The 19,887-nt window shown below is 34.0% G+C and overlaps 1 long non-coding RNA gene across 2 annotated transcripts; it reads right to left on the bottom strand.

The window, feature by feature from the left end:
• Window positions 1-8,849: 8,849 nt before the first annotated feature.
• On the bottom strand, window positions 8,850-15,061 carry LOC146918169 (uncharacterized). Of its 2 annotated transcripts, none has more exons than XR_015016036.1 (3): window positions 14,422-15,061; window positions 11,107-12,380; window positions 8,850-9,065 (listed from the first exon to the last, which is right to left on the bottom strand). It is a non-coding gene; the product is annotated as an uncharacterized LOC146918169 (long non-coding RNA). The 2 variants fall into 2 exon arrangements; XR_015016037.1 differs by lacking the exon at window positions 8,850-9,065 and adding an exon at window positions 9,231-10,550.
• Window positions 15,062-19,887: the final 4,826 nt, after the last annotated feature.

Raw genomic sequence — 19,887 nt, 5'->3', positions numbered from 1 at the left:
CGAAGAGATAATGTGGTATATTTCCGTTCGCCACAACGAAGAGATAATGTGGTATATTTCCGTTCGCCACAACGAAGAGATAATGTGGTATACTCCGTTTGCTACAACGAAGAGATAATGTAGCCTATGACGTACGGGTCATAGTAACGAATATGAAAACTCCGTTTGCTACAACGAAGAGATAATGTAGCCTATGAGGTACAACTCATAGTAACGAGTGAAATGTATAATTAATGATATGAAATGTTAAGTCAAGAAGTATTATGTTAATAATTGAAAGAAAATATAAAAATATACTCAATTATGGAGCCAAGGAAAAATTTTAAGGACCCTCCAACATGAATACTAACATAGCATATATATATATTAACATAAAAGTTATGTTTAGAATGAATTAGCTACGGAGCAATGTTTCATGGGTATTTTATCAATAGTTGGAGATGAGGAATGTTAGTTATGGAACTCCGGCTTAGTTAGCCGAAATTAGTTACTATCGGAAAAGGATCAGAGACATACTCAAATAAATATGCCAAAGTATAAGCTACATCGGATACGATATATTAGATATATGTTTATGATTATTATTATGATTATGGTGATTATGTTTATGATTAAAGTTATGAGTATGACTATATTTATTGTATAAACAAAATAATAATTCTGACAGCGATTTTAGTTATCCCTGATCGCTCAGTTATGCATAATGAAATTGTATTAACCCGAAATGGGTTAAGTTTAGAAACAAATGGCGATCCTAGGTTCCCCGAGATTGCCTACGGCCTAGGATAGATGGAACTCACTGAGACATCTTGTCTCACCCCAATCCCTTTTATTTATTTCAGATATACGAGTTATTATACGACAGGATGGTTCTTGACAAAGAAGCAGAAGTAGCTGGACCATATAAAGTACACGTCAGTTGTACTATTTCTGAGTTAACAGGTGATAAATTCTATGAATTTTTCAGAGAGTTTTTATTTATTGTAATTTTAATGTACCCGATGCCGAATTTAACACTCATGCTAGATATCCTAGGTAATTTTCTAGTAGGGGTGTTTCACGGACAACGGACACGACAACACCAATAATAATTTGAGTAAGGAACTCTTGTAAATAAGTCAAAAGTTTATCACTTTTGAATTCTTATTTCTCTTGACACATTGAAATTGATCCTATGTCTTTTTCGACACCTTTGATGTGGGACTGCTAAACTACATTATGAGGAATGTTAGCAAAACTCTCTTTTGAGCACTCTCTCTAGCAGTCACTATTATATTGGGTAAAATCAATGTATGTCCCACCACTTTATGTGGGTTCCATTTCCAAAGTGTAGATCCCACATTGATTTCACCCAATAAAAGTGAGTGCTAGAGAGAGTGCTCAAAAGAGAGTGTTGATAGCATTTCTCCTACAATATAATAGGTTGTATCAAGTATCAAGTTGTATATTCAAATTGATCTTATTTTAAAGAATGTTGGCATGTTCAAAATGAATTATTGCACTCAGATTCTCCTTTGTACACTGAATTATTGTGTCAACAATTGATGAGCAAAAGTTGATTTACATTAGACATCAGAACCCATTCAACTATTCACCAATCTCAACTGTTAAGAACTTAAAGAGGTACTGAAATATTTAACTTGAGTTAATTGTCAATTGATTATGGTTAGACTATTAGATTCTTTACTTGAATTGAATTTTGAGTATCAATTTCTAATTCGGAATTCATGTTGGCATAGTTCAAGATTTCATGTTTATTGGTCAAATTGTTTGACGACATGAGAGCTTAATTTGGTAAATTATTTCAAGCTTTACCTAAATTAAAGTTGATCATGTGAGCTTTTTAAATCGGTCAATTAAATTATGGGAATAATAGAAAAATACTATCAAAATGAAATAATTGAAAGAAAAAAAAGTAAAAAAACTATATTATACCAAATTTGGCTAAATACAAGAAAATCAATCATCCATGTTATTATTCTGCCAAAAAAACCCAAAACCCAAAAATTTTAAATGATCATAAAATAGCGGCATTAAAAAATGCATCAATTTAAATCAACTTAAAATTTCCAAGTTCATTCAGCCGAATAATAGCTAATGATTTACTACTAGAATGGTGGGTGCACAACTTATTACTAACAGACGTAGATATTCATGTGTGTTGTTTTCACATTTTTTGATGTGGGACTGATGAACACACCTCTTCCTTCTTCTTAGTTCAGTTTATATTTTCCATCTGGTGGTATCTTGGCATCAATTGGATGGCAGCAGAAGATCTCATACAAGCAAATAACAGTTGGAATGAAGCATTTGTTGATAAATAACAATCCAGTTTTTGCATGGAATCAAATTTGTTGGGGTAGGAAGTTGGGGTTGTTGCCTCTTTCGATTGATCAGCTTAGAAACTAAATTGAAATATAAATCATACATGTAGTATATCATTGAACAATCATACATGTTTTGATCGAATTATTTAAATCAATATGCAAAGAATTATAAAATCACACAGAATTATACTGAAAACATACAAAAGGTAAATCAAAGACTACACTTTAAATGGGAAGAAAGAGTTTTATTGGGAGATCATAAGTTTCATTTCAGAAATTTTTAAACTAGTTTTTGAAAATAAAAAAATTAGATTTTAAACTTGTCCCCTTTGAACATTAATGACCATTTTCCAGTTTTAGTGTATCATTTTTGTTTGTTTGTTTATAATGTACCGTTTTGATTAAGTGTATGTTTGAATCCAAGGGTCAAAATTGATTGTTGAGGTGTAGAATTACTTGTGACAAGTTTGTTTGATTTTGAGTAGAACTAATTTTGACTTAAAAATTGATTCTAATTGATGTTAAGATTTCCAACGTTTGAATTCTAGAATTGAGTTTTACACACAAATTTATAGCTAAAGTCACTTTTACATCAATATACCTTAACTCACTTTTAATTTGAATAAATTTTACAAAATCAATTCATTGTATCACAATGAGTTCTTATCGCCGTAGAACCAAATACAAACTATCTAATCATCAAAATTTTAGATCCTACTTAAAAAAAAATCCATTTTCTAATGTGTCGACCATTGTAATATTTGATGCTTCAACCATATTTGAAAGGTATGATGGTTTTGTAAAGATGATGATGAATTTAGCTACTTCAACCATATGTCTTTAAGAAACTTCGTAAAAGCTTCTTTGGAATTAAAGCCCAACACTACATTACACTCGCTCCAAAATTAAGGAAGGGGGGAGTCATTGAACACTCACTCACTCATTTCACGGAAGGAGTCAATTGATAAGAACCAAACAAGCTGCTCCAATTTGTGTGTTCCAAAATAACACTTTTATCTTTGCTTGACACATTTTTACACTTCTCAAACCCTTCTATGAGGGTTAAAGTTATATCGAAGTAGTGATGATCAATGAAAGCGTTGAAGATATTAAATTTGATAACATCATATTTATCTTTTCATAAAAATAAATGTACTTAAAAACTTTCAATCAATTTTTTAATAGACAATATAGGTCCTGGAAAGTATTAGATTTTAATAAGTCAATAAAAGTTATATATAATCCACATTTTAAATCATATACAGAAGACATTTCATCCTGGAGCCGAGACGCTCTCCCGAATTATAGACAGCTCATTAATAAGCAGCGTATCCAAATTGACGAGGCGCGTAATTCAATGTCAGATGGCAGCGACCCATCCATCGCAGGTATGCAGAAGAACCTTGCTTCATTATTGTTACAGGAAGAAACTTATTGGAGGCAACGCTCAAAAGTTTTCTGGCTTTCCGATGGAGACACAAATAGCAAATTTTTCCATGCATCCGCTTCAGCCAGAAAAAAGAAAAATACAATATACAAATTGAAGGATACTCAGGGGAATTGGGTGGTGGATCATGAGGATCTTTGTGTACTAGTTCGGGACTACTTCACAACCATCTTTGCTGCACGACATAGTGAGCACATGCCTATTATTTCCTGTGTTCACCCAAGAGTTTCTGATGAGGATAATCTCTTTCTCACTAAACCTTTTTCTGAACTGGAATTCAAGGAAGCCATCTTCAGTATGCATCCAGATAAATCTCCGGGGCCCGACGGTCTTAATCCGGCTTTTTACCATCAATTCTGGGATGAAATTGGAGGTGATATATTTTCCTCGGCCTCTTCTTGGCTTGCAGCCGGTACCCTCCCTCCAGATTTGAACGCTACCAATATTGTACTTGCACCTAAAGGGGATAATCCGGAATCTATGAAAGACCTCCGTCCTATTTCTTTATGCAATGTTTTGTACAAGATCATTTCTAAGGTTCTTGCTAACCGTCTAAAACCTGTTATTAATAAGTGGATTTCCCTCGAGCAAGCAGCTTTCGTCCATTCTCGTTCCATCATGGATAATGCTTTAACAGCATTTGAAATCCTTCATCATATGCGATGCAAGCGCAAAGGGAAATTAGGTGAAGTCGCTCTGAAACTTGATATATCAAAAGCTTTTGATAGCATATGTTGGTCATACCTCGAAGCTATTCTTACTAAGATGGGCTTTTGTTCACAATGGGTCTCTTGGATGTTGATGTGCGTCACATCTGTTGAATATCACGTTATTTTCAACGGCGACCGAATTGGCCCTATTACCCCGGCAAGAGGTCTCCGACAAGGCTGCCCCCTATCTCCCTACCTCTATATCTTATGTTCTGAAGGTCTTTCATCTATCATCAAGAATCACGAATTAAGAGGAAAACTTCACGGTACTCGAGTTTGCCGCACAGCTCCAACTATCAGCCACCTCCTATTTGCGGATGATAGCTTCCTCTTTTTCAAGGCAACTTCTGCAGAAGCTCAAAACATCAAGGATATCCTTACTCACTATGAGAATGCTTCAGGCCAAGCCATAAATTACTGTAAATCTGCCATTGCTTTTAGTGCAAACACTCCTCACGATACCATTGCCGCGATTTCAGCCACTCTTGGTGTTACAAATACTGTCGGCAGCGGTAAGTATCTCGGACTCCCCTCCATGGTGGGTCGAAGCAAGAAGGCTATTTTCTCATACCTAAAGGACAGAATCTGGAAAAAATGCCAATCTTGGAGTGCTCGTTCTCTTTCTCGCGCCGGCAAGGAGGTTTTAATAAAATCAATTGCTCAAGTCATCCCCTCATATTGTATGGGTGCTTTCCTCCTTCCCACCTCCCTTTGTGAAGAAATTGAAAGAATTATGAACTCTTTCTATTGGGGTTCTAAAAAAAATGGTCGCCGTGGAATAAATTGGCTGCGATGGGACAAACTCACTCTTCATAAAAATTTTGGAGGTCTTGGCTTTCGTGATATGGAAGCCTTCAATTTGTCTATGCTTGGTAAGCAAAGTTGGAAACTCTTAACCGACTCTTCTTCACTTCTTACTCGTGTTCTCAAAGCTAAATATTTCCCACGAAGGGACTTCTTGGATGCACCTATTGGCCATAATCCAAGCTACACTTGGAGAAGTCTTTGGAGTACTCAACATTTACTTACCTTGGGTTATAGATGGAAAATTGGAGATGGCTCTAAAATTAACGTGTGGAACATGCCTTGGATTCGAAATCTCCCATCTCTCAAGCCTTCCACCCCACCTATGCCTCACTACGCAGATCTCACAGTTAATTACTTGATAAATCCGGAGCTCACTTCGTGGAATCATAACATAGTGCAATCTCTTTTCAATCAAGCGGACGCGAATGCAATTCTCAGCATACCTCTCTATAGCCGGCCAAACACAGATTCTCGTATATGGAAAGCAACCGTGGATGGCTCCTACACGGTAAAGTCTGCATACCGCATCTGTATTGATCTTATTCATGATACTACACAAGTGCAAAACAATTCATTCTGGAAGCTCATTTGGAACTTGAAGGTTCCGCCTCGAATCCGATCCTTTTTATGGCGCTTAGCGCATCAGTGTCTGCCCACCAGATCAAACCTTTGTAGTCGCGGCATACCATGTGATGATTCCTGTGTTTCGTGTGATCTTTTAGCGGAATCTCATATACATACTTTCTTTGTATGCCCCAAGGCGGCTGAATGTTGGGACAGGATTGGTATTGGAAACAAGATACATGAATTGTTGCAAGATGCAAATGACTGCACTACTCTGTTAATTTCTTTATTTGACAGGTTACATGACCAGCTGAGGCTTCAAACAGCAATGACACTATGGAGCATATGGAAGAGTCGTAACACTAAGCTATGGGAATCAACTGATACTACTCCCCTTGCAATTGTTACACACGCACAGGATGTTTTACATGAATGGAGTTGCATTCAAAACTCTCGACCACAACAGCACACACCAAACTACAACTCCTCTTGGGCAAAACCCCCACCCGGCTCGATAAAGTGCAATGTAGACGCTGCTACTTTCAACAATAACACCGTAATGGGTTACGGTATGTGCTTCAGAGATTCGACGGGGAAGCTGCTGATTGGTATGTCGGGATACTCACAAATTTCTGCTACTGTCCTTGAAGCGGAATCCATGGGACTGTTGGAAGCTATCAAAACAGCCACAAGTAACGGTTTGCAACATGTTTTGTTTGAAACTGATAGCATGTCACTTGTTAATGCACTCAACACCTCCAATACTCCTCTCAATGAATATGGGGACCTTTTGCTTCAATGTAAAAATTTATTGCTAAACAATTCCGATTTTGTAGTGTCGTTTGTTCGGAGGCAAGCAAATAAGACTGCTCATAGTATAGCTAGAGCCGCCTTATCTCACCCTAGCCCCCATGTCTTTTATGATGTACCCTCTACTTTGTACTCATTAATTATGAATGAAATGCAGTGATTCTGCCTTTGCTCAAAAAAAAAAAATCATATACATCAACTCTTATTAACGCAAATTTGTTTGCTAGCTTTTTAGTATTTTACTCACTTTAATTTCATAAATATGTGGCTTTTAATTTATGGTTACAATTTGATATTTAAAATGGCTAAAAAATTAAAGATATTTAACTCTTTAATGAATCGTCATTATTCGCTCTCCTGATATCAAAGATTACAAGCGACTAGGATAAAAGGCACTGAAAAATGCAGCCACTTTGAATCTCCAAAATCAACGGTCGAACTTTGACTAGTGATATATCCCTAAAATTGAATAAAATCTCCATTGTAGAATTTGAGTGATCATATATGAAAAAACAGCAGACTCTTGTTTTAAAAACATTTGATGTGGGACTTTTGTTTTTTCATTGGAATTAATGTTGCTCTATTTCCCAATTCCTTTCGTCATCCAAATTTCTCTCAATTTTTGTTGTTTTCCATCAGCGTCGTATGTACTCAATAATGCATGAAGCCTGATTAATGTAACACAAGCTTACATTAATCAAAATTTGGATGATGTTCATAATGAACCCACGAGTGAAGCCTTACATGTACACACAAGCGCGCTACTGTACTATTTGTCCTTTTTCTTGAACCTTTTACCATATTTTCATTTTTTGCTGCTAACCTACGTTGAAATAATTCTGATCTAAGCATTAGTACCTCATATATGGTTTAATTATGAGCTACACTGTTGCATTTGTTTCATTTTTTTGTCTAAGGACAGTTGTTTCATTTAGATGTGAAACTTAAGCGAAGAACTATAAAATTTATTTGTCAATAAATTAATGGGGTAATAATCATTTTGGTATGCAGAAAGAGTAGTCACAATAGTCTTTTAATTTTAAAATAATAATATTCTCTCAAAAAAAATTTAAAATAATATTTGAATGTACACTGTGTTAGATAAAGTAGTCTCTAGTGTTAAAATAGTCCTTCAATATTGACAATAACATTTTTTCTATAGGGACTGATGTAACATTAAAGAATTAATTATAATGACTGATATGACAATATTAACAAAATATTTTAACCGAAGGACAATTTTGATTAAGAAAGTGCACAATGAAAGACTATTTTATAATTTCGATACAAACACTATTGTGGTTACTCGTTACATATTCACGACCAAAATAACATTTAACCCATAAATTAATATTATCTAAAGATTATTTCTCCATATGCAATTACTAGCGATACATGATATCGGCCCAACTTTTCTGAAAATGTCATATTAAGGTGCGAAGATGAATGTTAAGAGGGAAATTGATGAAGAAATGTTATGTTGGTGTTTTTCTTGATTTTTATTTGAGCCAATACAATATGGGTTTGAAAATAGAGAGGTTGATGAGGATTGAATATGAAGATGAATGTGATGAAAATTTAGACCAAGGACTGTAAACAAAAAAGAAAATTCATTTGTCAAAAAAAAAAATGAAAATTCTCAAAGGAAGGACCATAAGATATTTTTTTCAACACATAAAGTGCAAAATATACTATTTAAAAAAATTTAAGTTAGTTTAATTATAAACAATCATTATTGTGGTCACTGTTGAGTCTTACAATACAAGTATTTAAAAATGCAAACATTGTAATTCCCAACAACAACCTCACCATAATTCTCAACAACAACCTCACCAATGATCTGTTATAAAACAGATAAATCTTGGGGACAATGATCGTATGAGATTTGGTCCCCAACTATACTTCAATATAATAAGTGATATACACTCTTATTTTATAGATAAACCTTTGTTCATATTTTAATACATACTCGATGTGGGACTTGTTATGCGTGAAGAGAAAAACCAAAATATCAAGTCTAAACTCATGTGAAGGTTACAAGAGAAGGAGAAACTCCAATATTTGAAGCAAATATTAATCCAACAAGCTACAGGAAGGTCTATCTCTCTCACACACATTTATTTCATACACGTTTTCAAATCTGAAGTGGCATTCCATTTTTCTTTCATCAACTTTTCCTTTATGAAACACCCCTACTAGAAAATTACCTAGGATATCTAGCATGAGTGTTAAACTCGGCATCGGGTACATTAAAATTACAATAAATAAAAACTCTCTGAACAATGCATAGAATTTCTCACCTGTTAACTCCGAAATAGTACCACTGACGTGTACTTTATATGGTTCAGCTACTTCTGCTTCTTCATCAAGAACAATCTTGTTGTATAATAACTCGTATATCTGAAATAAATAAAAGGGATTGGGGTGAGACAAGGTGTCTCAGTGAGTTCCTCTTATCCTAGGTTGTAGGCAACCTCGGGAACCTAGGATCGCCATCTATCTAAACTTATCCCGTTTTGGATTTATACTATATCATTTCGCGTAACTGAGCGATTAAGGGGTAACTAGAATCGCTGTCTAAAACACTACTTTGATTATATAATAAACATAATCATACTCGTAACTTTAATCATAAACATAGTCACCATAATCATGTCAATAAACACAATCAAATACCCAAAATATCGTATTCTGATATAACTTATACTTTGACATACTTATCTGAGTATGTCTCTGATCCTTTTCCAATAATAACTAATTTCGGCTAACTAAGCCGGAGTTCCATAACTAACGTTCCTCATATTTCCAACTATGGGTAGAAGTGCCCATGAACTATTGCTTCGTAGCTAATTCATTCTAAACGTAACTTACATGTTAATATGCGTATGCTATATTAGTATTCATGTTGGAGGGTCCTTAGAATTTTTCCTTGGTTCCATAATTTTATTTATTGTTCTCTTTCAAATATTATTCGAATAATTCTTGACTTACAAGTTCATATCATTAATTATACATTTCAATCGTTACTATGACCCGTACGTCATAGGCTACATTATCTCTTCGTTGTAGCAAACGGAGTTTTCATATTCGTTACTATGACCCGTACGTCATAGGCTACATTATCTCTTCGTTGTAGCAAACGGAGTTTTCATATTCGTTACTATGACCCGTACGTCATAGGCTACATTATCTCTTCGTTGTAGCAAACGGAAATATACCACATTATCTCTTCGTTGTGGCGAACGGAAATATACCACATTATCTCTTCGTTGTGGCGAACGGAAATATACCACATTATCTCTTCGTTGTGGCGAACGGAAATATACCACATTATCTCTTCGTTGTGGCGAACGGAAATATACCACATTATCTCTTCGTTGTGGCGAACGGAAATATACCACATTATCTCTTCGTTGTGGCGAACGGAAATATACCACATTATCTCTTCGTTGTGGCGAACGGAAATATACCACATTATCTCTTCGTTGTGGCGAACGGAAATATACCACATTATCTCTTCGTTGTGGTGAACGGAAATTTCATAAAATATCTATGAGCTTGTTACTCATAGGCTGCATTATCTCTTCGTTGCAGCAAACGGATTTTCACAATTTTATTATTATTATTTTTTCTTTCTTTTTCTATGAGCATATTACTCATTTCAATTTGTCTCATCATTTCTATAAGCATATATACATCAATTGCGTTGTTAATTTACCTCCAACATTTATATTAACATCACATACTAACATCAATCACAATTAGTTTCACTACAACATATTCATTTCTAACTTAAGTTGAAGTTTTCTAAAATCACAGTGCTACCATAAAATTCTGTCACAGCGCGTCTGTGTTGACCGAGTTGCTGCGACATGCTCCAGCATGCTAAAATTACGAAATTTATTGTGATGAAAATAAAAGATGTCTTCTTTCAAATGCAACTGGTCCCATTTAAATACGAGTTTTCTAGCTAAAGATATAAATGATCTAAGCTTGTTGATGCAGAAAATTTTATAAAACACTACAGCCATTTTCATAAAATTGTGGAAAAATATAAAAGTAGTGTAAAATTACAAAACTTTTCAGTATCAAAATAATATATGTTAGTTTTCAAATCCAATTGGTTTCACTTGAAAATGAGTTTCGTAGCTCAAGTTATATGAATTTACATTCGGCTATGTCATAATCACTTTCAGCAGAAATTCAAAATCTTCCTCTTTTCAAACTCTAAACCCCTAAATCATATAGGAACACAATCTTTTTAACTCAACATACAATTCAATCAAATTCAATATTCAAAATGTAACATGCAACAACATTATTTTCTAAAATGCTATGCATGTTTTATGATTACTTTACAATCTTAACTAATTTAAGGTCCCATAACCCCCAATTAGAACAATTAACCCATGAATGAGGAATGAGGGAAGGGGAAACTCACCTTGATTCTCTATGATAATTCCTAAGCTCCTCATGCATCAAAACAAGACATCACCCACAACCTAGTGATTACTCCATCATGGGTACTCCAAAATCAAGCTTGTAAGCCAATCCCCATGACACTTGGATGAACAATAAAGAGGATGAAGGGTAAAAGGGAGGCGATTTTGCACAAAAATGGAGAAAAGATGAATGTTAAACCTTGATTCTTGCTAATAACTCCACTAGGGGCTTAAGTGATACTTAAATTTAATAAGATTTTGGAGAAAATGGAAAATTTTTGTAAGGATGAGGGTTTGAGGGAGAAAGAACCGAAATTGGTTTGAGAGAGGAGGAGAAGAACAATGTGGAAGCTTGTGGATTTTCTACTTAAAAAATTTTAAATGACAAAATTACCATTTTGCCCCTAGTTTAAAAATACCAAGTCCCAAGTTACCAAAATGCCCTTCAAGAAGGAAAAAAAAAAAATACAACTACCATTCGTTAACTCGTAACCATTTAATTCCTCAAATCCATTGGGAAAATGTGAGATATTTACCGAATATCTTCGCATTTCTCAATAAATAATTTACCCTTCAAAAATTATTTCTGTCTGACACGTTCAACTGATCCATTAGTCTATTTAAAATTTCGCTGGATATTACATTCTACCCCCCTTAAAGAAATTTCGTCCTCGAAATTTTAGAAATTTAATTGCTAATAAGCATAAACAATTTCTCCATAATTTCAACTTTAAATTCCAACATACGTCCATTACGAACTGATTCTTTCTGATTGACTAATTTAAACTGTATAGGTACCAGCCACCACGCTTCCGCCGCGCCACTCTGATTTATTTCTTCACACCTTACATCATACTCCTTATACTGCGTCTTCTGTTAAGGTTTCATTCATCTCTCAGACATTTGTTCTAACTGTCATATACTAGTCTGAGTTGATCAGACTCAGCCAGACATGACATTTGGAATAAATATTTGGAACCCAATAGTCACACTACATCTTATTGAATTCCATTGACCCAAGGCACGATCTGAATCGACCTGCTCTGATACCAAATTGAAACACCCCTACTAGAAAATTACCTAGGATATCTAGCATGAGTGTTAAACTCGGCATCGGGTACATTAAAATTACAATAAATAAAAACTCTCTGAACAATGCATAGAATTTCTCACCTGTTAACTCCGAAATAGTACCACTGACGTGTACTTTATATGGTTCAGCTACTTCTGCTTCTTCATCAAGAACAATCTTGTTGTATAATAACTCGTATATCTGAAATAAATAAAAGGGATTGGGGTGAGACAAGGTGTCTCAGTGAGTTCCTCTTATCCTAGGTTGTAGGCAACCTCGGGAACCTAGGATCGCCATCTATCTAAACTTATCCCGTTTTGGATTTATACTATATCATTTCGCGTAACTGAGCGATTAAGGGGTAACTAGAATCGCTGTCTAAAACACTACTTTGATTATATAATAAACATAATCATACTCGTAACTTTAATCATAAACATAGTCACCATAATCATGTCAATAAACACAATCAAATACCCAAAATATCGTATTCTGATATAACTTATACTTTGACATACTTATCTGAGTATGTCTCTGATCCTCTTCCAATAATAACTAATTTCGGCTAACTAAGCCGGAGTTCCATAACTAACGTTCCTCATATTTCCAACTATGGGTAGAAGTGCCCATGAACTATTGCTTCGTAGCTAATTCATTCTAAACGTAACTTACATGTTAATATGCGTATGCTATATTAGTATTCATGTTGGAGGGTCCTTAGAATTTTTCCTTGGTTCCATAATTTTATTTTTTGTTCTCTTTCAAATATTATTCGAATAATTCTTGACTTACAAGTTCATATCATTAATTATACATTTCAATCGTTACTATGACCCGTACGTCATAGGCTACATTATCTCTTCGTTGTAGCAAACGGAGTTTTCATATTCGTTACTATGACCCGTACGTCATAGGCTACATTATCTCTTCGTTGTAGCAAACGGAGTTTTCATATTCGTTACTATGACCCGTACGTCATAGGCTACATTATCTCTTCGTTGTAGCAAACGGAAATATACCACATTATCTCTTCGTTGTGGCGAACGGAAATATACCACATTATCTCTTCGTTGTGGCGAACGGAAATATACCACATTATCTCTTCGTTGTGGCGAACGGAAATATACCACATTATCTCTTCGTTGTGGCGAACGGAAATATACCACATTATCTCTTCGTTGTGGCGAACGGAAATATACCACATTATCTCTTCGTTGTGGCGAACGGAAATATACCACATTATCTCTTCGTTGTGGCGAACGGAAATATACCACATTATCTCTTCGTTGTGGCGAACGGAAATATACCACATTATCTCTTCGTTGTGGTGAACGGAAATTTCATAAAATATCTATGAGCTTGTTACTCATAGGCTGCATTATCTCTTCGTTGCAGCAAACGGATTTTCACAATTTTATTATTATTATTTTTTCTTTCTTTTTCTATGAGCATATTACTCATTTCAATTTGTCTCATCATTTCTATAAGCATATATACATCAATTGCGTTGTTAATTTACCTCCAACATTTATATTAACATCACATACTAACATCAATCACAATTAGTTTCACTACAACATATTCATTTCTAACTTAAGTTGAAGTTTTCTAAAATCACAGTGCTACCATAAAATTCTGTCACAGCGCGTCTGTGTTGACCGAGTTGCTGCGACATGCTCCAGCATGCTAAAATTACGAAATTTATTGTGATGAAAATAAAAGATGTCTTCTTTCAAATGCAACTGGTCCCATTTAAATACGAGTTTTCTAGCTAAAGATATAAATGATCTAAGCTTGTTGATGCAGAAAATTTTATAAAACACTACAGCCATTTTCATAAAATTGTGGAAAAATATAAAAGTAGTGTAAAATTACAAAACTTTTCAGTATCAAAATAATATATGTTAGTTTTCAAATCCAATTGGTTTCACTTGAAAATGAGTTTCGTAGCTCAAGTTATATGAATTTACATTCGGCTATGTCATAATCACTTTCAGCAGAAATTCAAAATCTTCCTCTTTTCAAACTCTAAACCCCTAAATCATATAGGAACACAATCTTTTTAACTCAACATACAATTCAATCAAATTCAATATTCAAAATGTAACATGCAACAACATTATTTTCTAAAATGCTATGCATGTTTTATGATTACTTTACAATCTTAACTAATTTAAGGTCCCATAACCCCCAATTAGAACAATTAACCCATGAATGAGGAATGAGGGAAGGGGAAACTCACCTTGATTCTCTATGATAATTCCTAAGCTCCTCATGCATCAAAACAAGACATCACCCACAACCTAGTGATTACTCCATCATGGGTACTCCAAAATCAAGCTTGTAAGCCAATCCCCATGACACTTGGATGAACAATAAAGAGGATGAAGGGTAAAAGGGAGGCGGTTTTGCACAAAAATGGAGAAAAGATGAATGTTAAACCTTGATTCTTGCTAATAACTCCACTAGGGGCTTAAGTGATACTTAAATTTAATAAGATTTTGGAGAAAATGGAAAATTTTTGTAAGGATGAGGGTTTGAGGGAGAAAGAACCGAAATTGGTTTGAGAGAGGAGGAGAAGAACAATGTGGAAGCTTGTGGATTTTCTACTTAAAAAATTTTAAATGACAAAATTACCATTTTGCCCCTAGTTTAAAAATACCAAGTCCCAAGTTACCAAAATGCCCTTCAAGAAGGAAAAAAAAAAATACAACTACCATTCGTTAACTCGTAACCATTTAATTCCTCAAATCCATTGGGAAAATGTGAGATATTTACCGAATATCTTCGCATTTCTCAATAAATAATTTACCCTTCAAAAATTATTTCTGTCTGACACGTTCAACTGATCCATTAGTCTATTTAAAATTTCGCTGGATATTACACTTTATATACACCATCACTGTGATGATGAATCTTTTCTCAATTCATGTCCATAATATTTATCTGAGAGGGTAATGGGTTTTAAAACATGAATCTTTTCTCAATTCATTCTGCGTTCATTGTGATTTTGCTGAGATTTCATCTGTTTCTATATTGTTGAAATGTGATATGTGTTCATCCATGCTTATTCGAATTCATGCTGACTGAGCTTCGGATTTTGCTGATGTATATGTCAGCAATGTGATTCACCATCACTATTGTGTTGCTTTTTTCGCTGTAAGGATCGAAACTAAATCCGTAATATACAATAAAAATGTTGCATAAACTGCAAAGAAAAATTGAAGACATGTTAGAGCAGCATAAAACTTAATAGAACAAAAAAGATCAATCAAGCTTACATAAAGGTTTGCTACGATATCCATATAGATAATGAATGGTTAAATATTTCTCATTCTTTTTAATTTCATTGACATTTTGACTTTGATTATTAGAGATAATGGATCGTTAAACGATTTCAATTAGACCTTTTTTTTATGAGTTTTGGCATATTATGAATTGGAGAGTCAAAAGGAATTACTAGATAACATCATTGAAATTGAATTTATACTTCTGTTTTTGTCTTGTTGTGCCCGTATTGAATTTTGGCATCCGATTCAGAAGTTTGCCAAGCATTTTTATGGTCTCTATTTACACAAGAGACTGTTTCCACGGGTTCAAGTCCTGGAAACAGCCTCTTGTGTAAAAACAGGGTAAGGCTGCGTACAATACACCAAATGGTGGGGACCCCTTCCCGGACCCTGCATATGCGGGAGCTTCAGTGCACCGGGTTGCCCTTTATAAGCTGTTCAGACGGTGACCCAGATACAATAGCCCTGCGCCTGCCAAATTCTGCAGAAGCAAATTTACTTGTGATTCAGCCTTTAGAAGCTCTTGATTAGATGGACATTTCTAATGGATCACCCCCCTCAAATCCCGATTCAATGGGAAGGTATTTTTAGGAAATTAAAAGATCTTTTATGAAGTGCTATATTTGAAACTTGGTGATGCACCCTTTCAATAATTCCTTTTCCTTCCGTTATTTGCATTTCTGTTGTAACGGCCTCAGTCTTAGATTCCTTAGCACACAACCTGGTGCTATGTATGTACTAGCTTGATGAATGTATGAGGCATGAAAAGTATGTTCAAGTAAGTATTTAGTTTGCAGTTGATTTATTAGCTTTCATTCATATAGTGGTTCTAGCATAAATCGTATTCAAAATATTTTACAACATCCCCCAAGCTTTGACTCCAAACAATAAAGAATACTTTGGCAAAGTATTCTTTTGCAAATTTACCAAGTTTTGGAAAGAAATCTTTCATCATTCATAGACAATTTTGAGGAATTTAGAATTTTCTATGCTTCATTCATTGGTTTTTGTTGAATCTTTAACACAAATAAATTGGTTGTTCTGAACAAGCAATTTATGGCTTGCATTAAGTAAAGATCAAAGACCTAGTGGGATTGGAGAAACTACCACCACTTCTATGGATGATGATTCCGATTAGAGTACGTAAGTTATTTTAAACAACAGAATTTATACATTTTACATATGTTTGATGTAAATTTGTAATACTACTGTTAGTGTTAATGCGAAAGGAAAAACTTCCATACAATGGAATTGTCATTTTACTTTACCTTAATTGCGAGTTCAACAAAAACGCACAAGACCTTAAACTTCATGGGTCTCAAGTACGTTGATTAATAATCTATATAAATAAGTATCAAAGCAAACAATTTAGATAGATTATGTTTGATTAGAACATGTAGGCAACTATTCGGATTTTACAATTCAAGTTTGTTGATTAAACCTTGATTAACAATGTGTAATGCTAGTGATGGGTGGCTATTACTCCAATATACTTCTTATCTTTATTTCATATTTTCTCTATTAAAAAAATTATTGTTTTTAGGATTAAATATATTTTTGGTCCCTATAAATATGTCAACTTTTCGTTTTAGTCCCTCTAAAATTTTCCTTCAACTTTTAGTCCCTATAAAATTTACAATCTTCATTTTTGGTCACTCTTTTAAAGTAAACTCATATGTATAATTCATATTTTTTAATAAAATTTTCCAGAAAAATTCAAAATATTATAAGAATCACTCCAAAAAATCTTTTTCAAAAAAAAAATCACTCCAAAAAAAATTTAGAATTTTTTAACAAAATATGAATTTAATATGAATTTTTATATTTTTTATGATTAAAAATTCATATTTAATTTGTGTTTTGTTAAAAAATTCTAATTTTTTTTAGGAATTATTTTTAGAATATTTTACACATTTTTGCATAATTTCATCAAAAAATACAAAAATTATATTAAAAATAGGGACCAATAGTAGTGATTGAAAAATTTATAGGGACTAAAAGTTGAAGGAAAATTTTTGAGGGACTAAAACGAAAAGTTGACATATTTATAGGCACCAAAAACATATTTAACCGTTGTTTTTATACTCTTGTAGAGATCAATATAGGTCCAATCATTGTTTCAAAAAAAATAATATAGGTCCAATCATGATGGTGAATTGTGATCAGGTTAATACTTTGACAAACTACCCAAAAATTTCACACATGAATATCTAGGTCAATTTATCTCATTAACCCCAATATGTCTCTATTGATGGTTTTGTATATATTTTAAGCATAAGTTGTTTATCTTTGGTAGTGGATTTAGAACATGATTCCAAGGTTAACTATATCATTTGACTTCATATGCAGGTCTCTTATATAAGCTTTTTTGTACAAGCACAGTTGTTGCAGCCAACAGGTTTTGTCCAATATTATGCTAAAAATTATTACTCAAGATGTATGTCATGGTTTCATTCCGTCGAAAGTAGCGGTTTTTGCTTGGCGAGCTATACAAAAGCACATTTTTGAGTGTTCTGTTTTTTGTAAGGTGTGGTTCGATTTGACCAATTGGATGGGGATTACAGTAGTATAGCATAACAATAGTAGTTCTCATCTTGTTCTTTCTCTTGAATAATCCAAGGTAAGAATTAAAGACACAAAATTAGGTATAAGAATGATATTTTTTAACAATATAAGTGTTCTAACCCTCTAGCTTGTTTAGGAGTTGGCGCTAAGTCAGAATTTCAGGAGACGTCTGATGGAGATATCATATCTGGTTCAGGCTGGCATTCTAGTCAGGGATGGTTAAAATCATTACTTCTAAAGTGGGAGTAAGGTAATGCAATGTTTTGAAGGTTTTGGAGTGGTGGTGGTATGAATTACTAACATTAGGCTCAACTTGCTTAACAATGGCTTGAGAAAGAACATAGAGGTTCATCATAGTCATAACAGAAAACTAATTTTTTGAGAAAGAACATAGAGGTTCATCATAGTCATAACAGAAAACTAATTTTTCATCGGAGCAGTTGGTGAAGCTCTTCACTTTTCACGATCTTAATACAGTTGAAAGGTTCAACATAGTGAAATCCAAGCCATCACCACTTATCTCAACGCCCCTAACTACTAAAGGAACTAATTCAAAAAATATTATACCAAATTTGGCTAAATAACTAGGAAATCAATCATCCATGTTATTATTTTTTTGGTAAATAGAGATATATTTCATTAACCAAAACAGATATTACAAACTTCATGGAAACTAGAAGCCCAAAACAAAAAAAAAACTCTATTCTAAGCTCTAACAGAACAAACAAAAAAGAGAGCAAGAAATGCCTACAACCTTACAAACTTAACACTAGACTCTTAAGTTTCTTAAATTGCAGCCCTCTAATGTAGACAATCATTTTGATCCGGCAAAGGAGCTCCTGCACCGACTGATACAAGTTCTGAAATTTTCTGCAATTTCTCTCTTTCCAAATCAAATTCTGAGTCACACTCACAACCATTCTGCTTAACTGATGCATACCACTATTCCCATTGTATTGCCTTAGGATACTTTGTATCACTAACTGCCAGTTGCTAGTATTAATGCTTACCTTACTCCATTGCAAGATACTAGTCAAAACAGCTTCAGCATATTCACACTCGAAGAAAAGGTGAGGATGAGTTTCATTCTCCTTTTTACACAAAATACACAATTGGTCACAATGAATACCAACTTTGTTTAACCTGTCACAAGTTGGCAATCTAGCATGAATAGCTAACCAAGTACCAAACAAACAGTTTGGCGGGGCAGGGTTATTGCAAATCATTTTCCTCCAACAAACTTTTGTAAAATCTCCTCTCAAGACATGATACATTTTCTTAATAGAAAATTTTGGTTGTTGAAGAACATTCCCATAAGCATTTACAAAATTCTTTGCCGCTTCAAAGACTTTTTTCACCACCCATGAAGCTTGGGGAGGGACTTCATCCATGTTATTATTAATGCTATGAAACCTGTCAATTTTAAATGACTATAAAATCAAAGGCATTAAAAAAATGCATTAGTTTAAATCAACTTAAAATTCCCAAGTTCATAAACACAACAATAGCTAATGATTTGCTACTAGAATGTTGGGTGCACAACTTCATATGGTCTACATGCAGTTTTATAGGTAGAAATTCTTGTGTTATTTCCACACTTACGATGTGGGACTTCTAAACTACACACACGCCTCCTCCTTCTCCCTAGTTCTGTTTATATTTTCTATCTCATGGTATCTTTGCATCAATTGTATGGTTGCCGAAGATCTCATACAATCAAATTACTGCTGGAATCAAGTGTATTGGTTTTTCCCTTCAGGTTTAGCTGCATTGAACATTTGCATGGAATAAACGAAGTTGGGGTTGTTGCCTCTTTCCATGGTTCAGCCTAGAAACTAAATTTAAATATAAAT

The sequence above is a fragment of the Medicago sativa genome, chromosome 6 (assembly GCF_051527215.1).
Source record: "Medicago sativa cultivar Bolivia chromosome 6, Bolivia_mono, whole genome shotgun sequence".
Taxonomy (NCBI): Eukaryota; Viridiplantae; Streptophyta; class Magnoliopsida; order Fabales; family Fabaceae; genus Medicago; species Medicago sativa.
The sequence above is the reverse complement of the archived record's forward strand: the minus strand, read 5'-3'. Positions and strand labels throughout refer to the sequence as shown.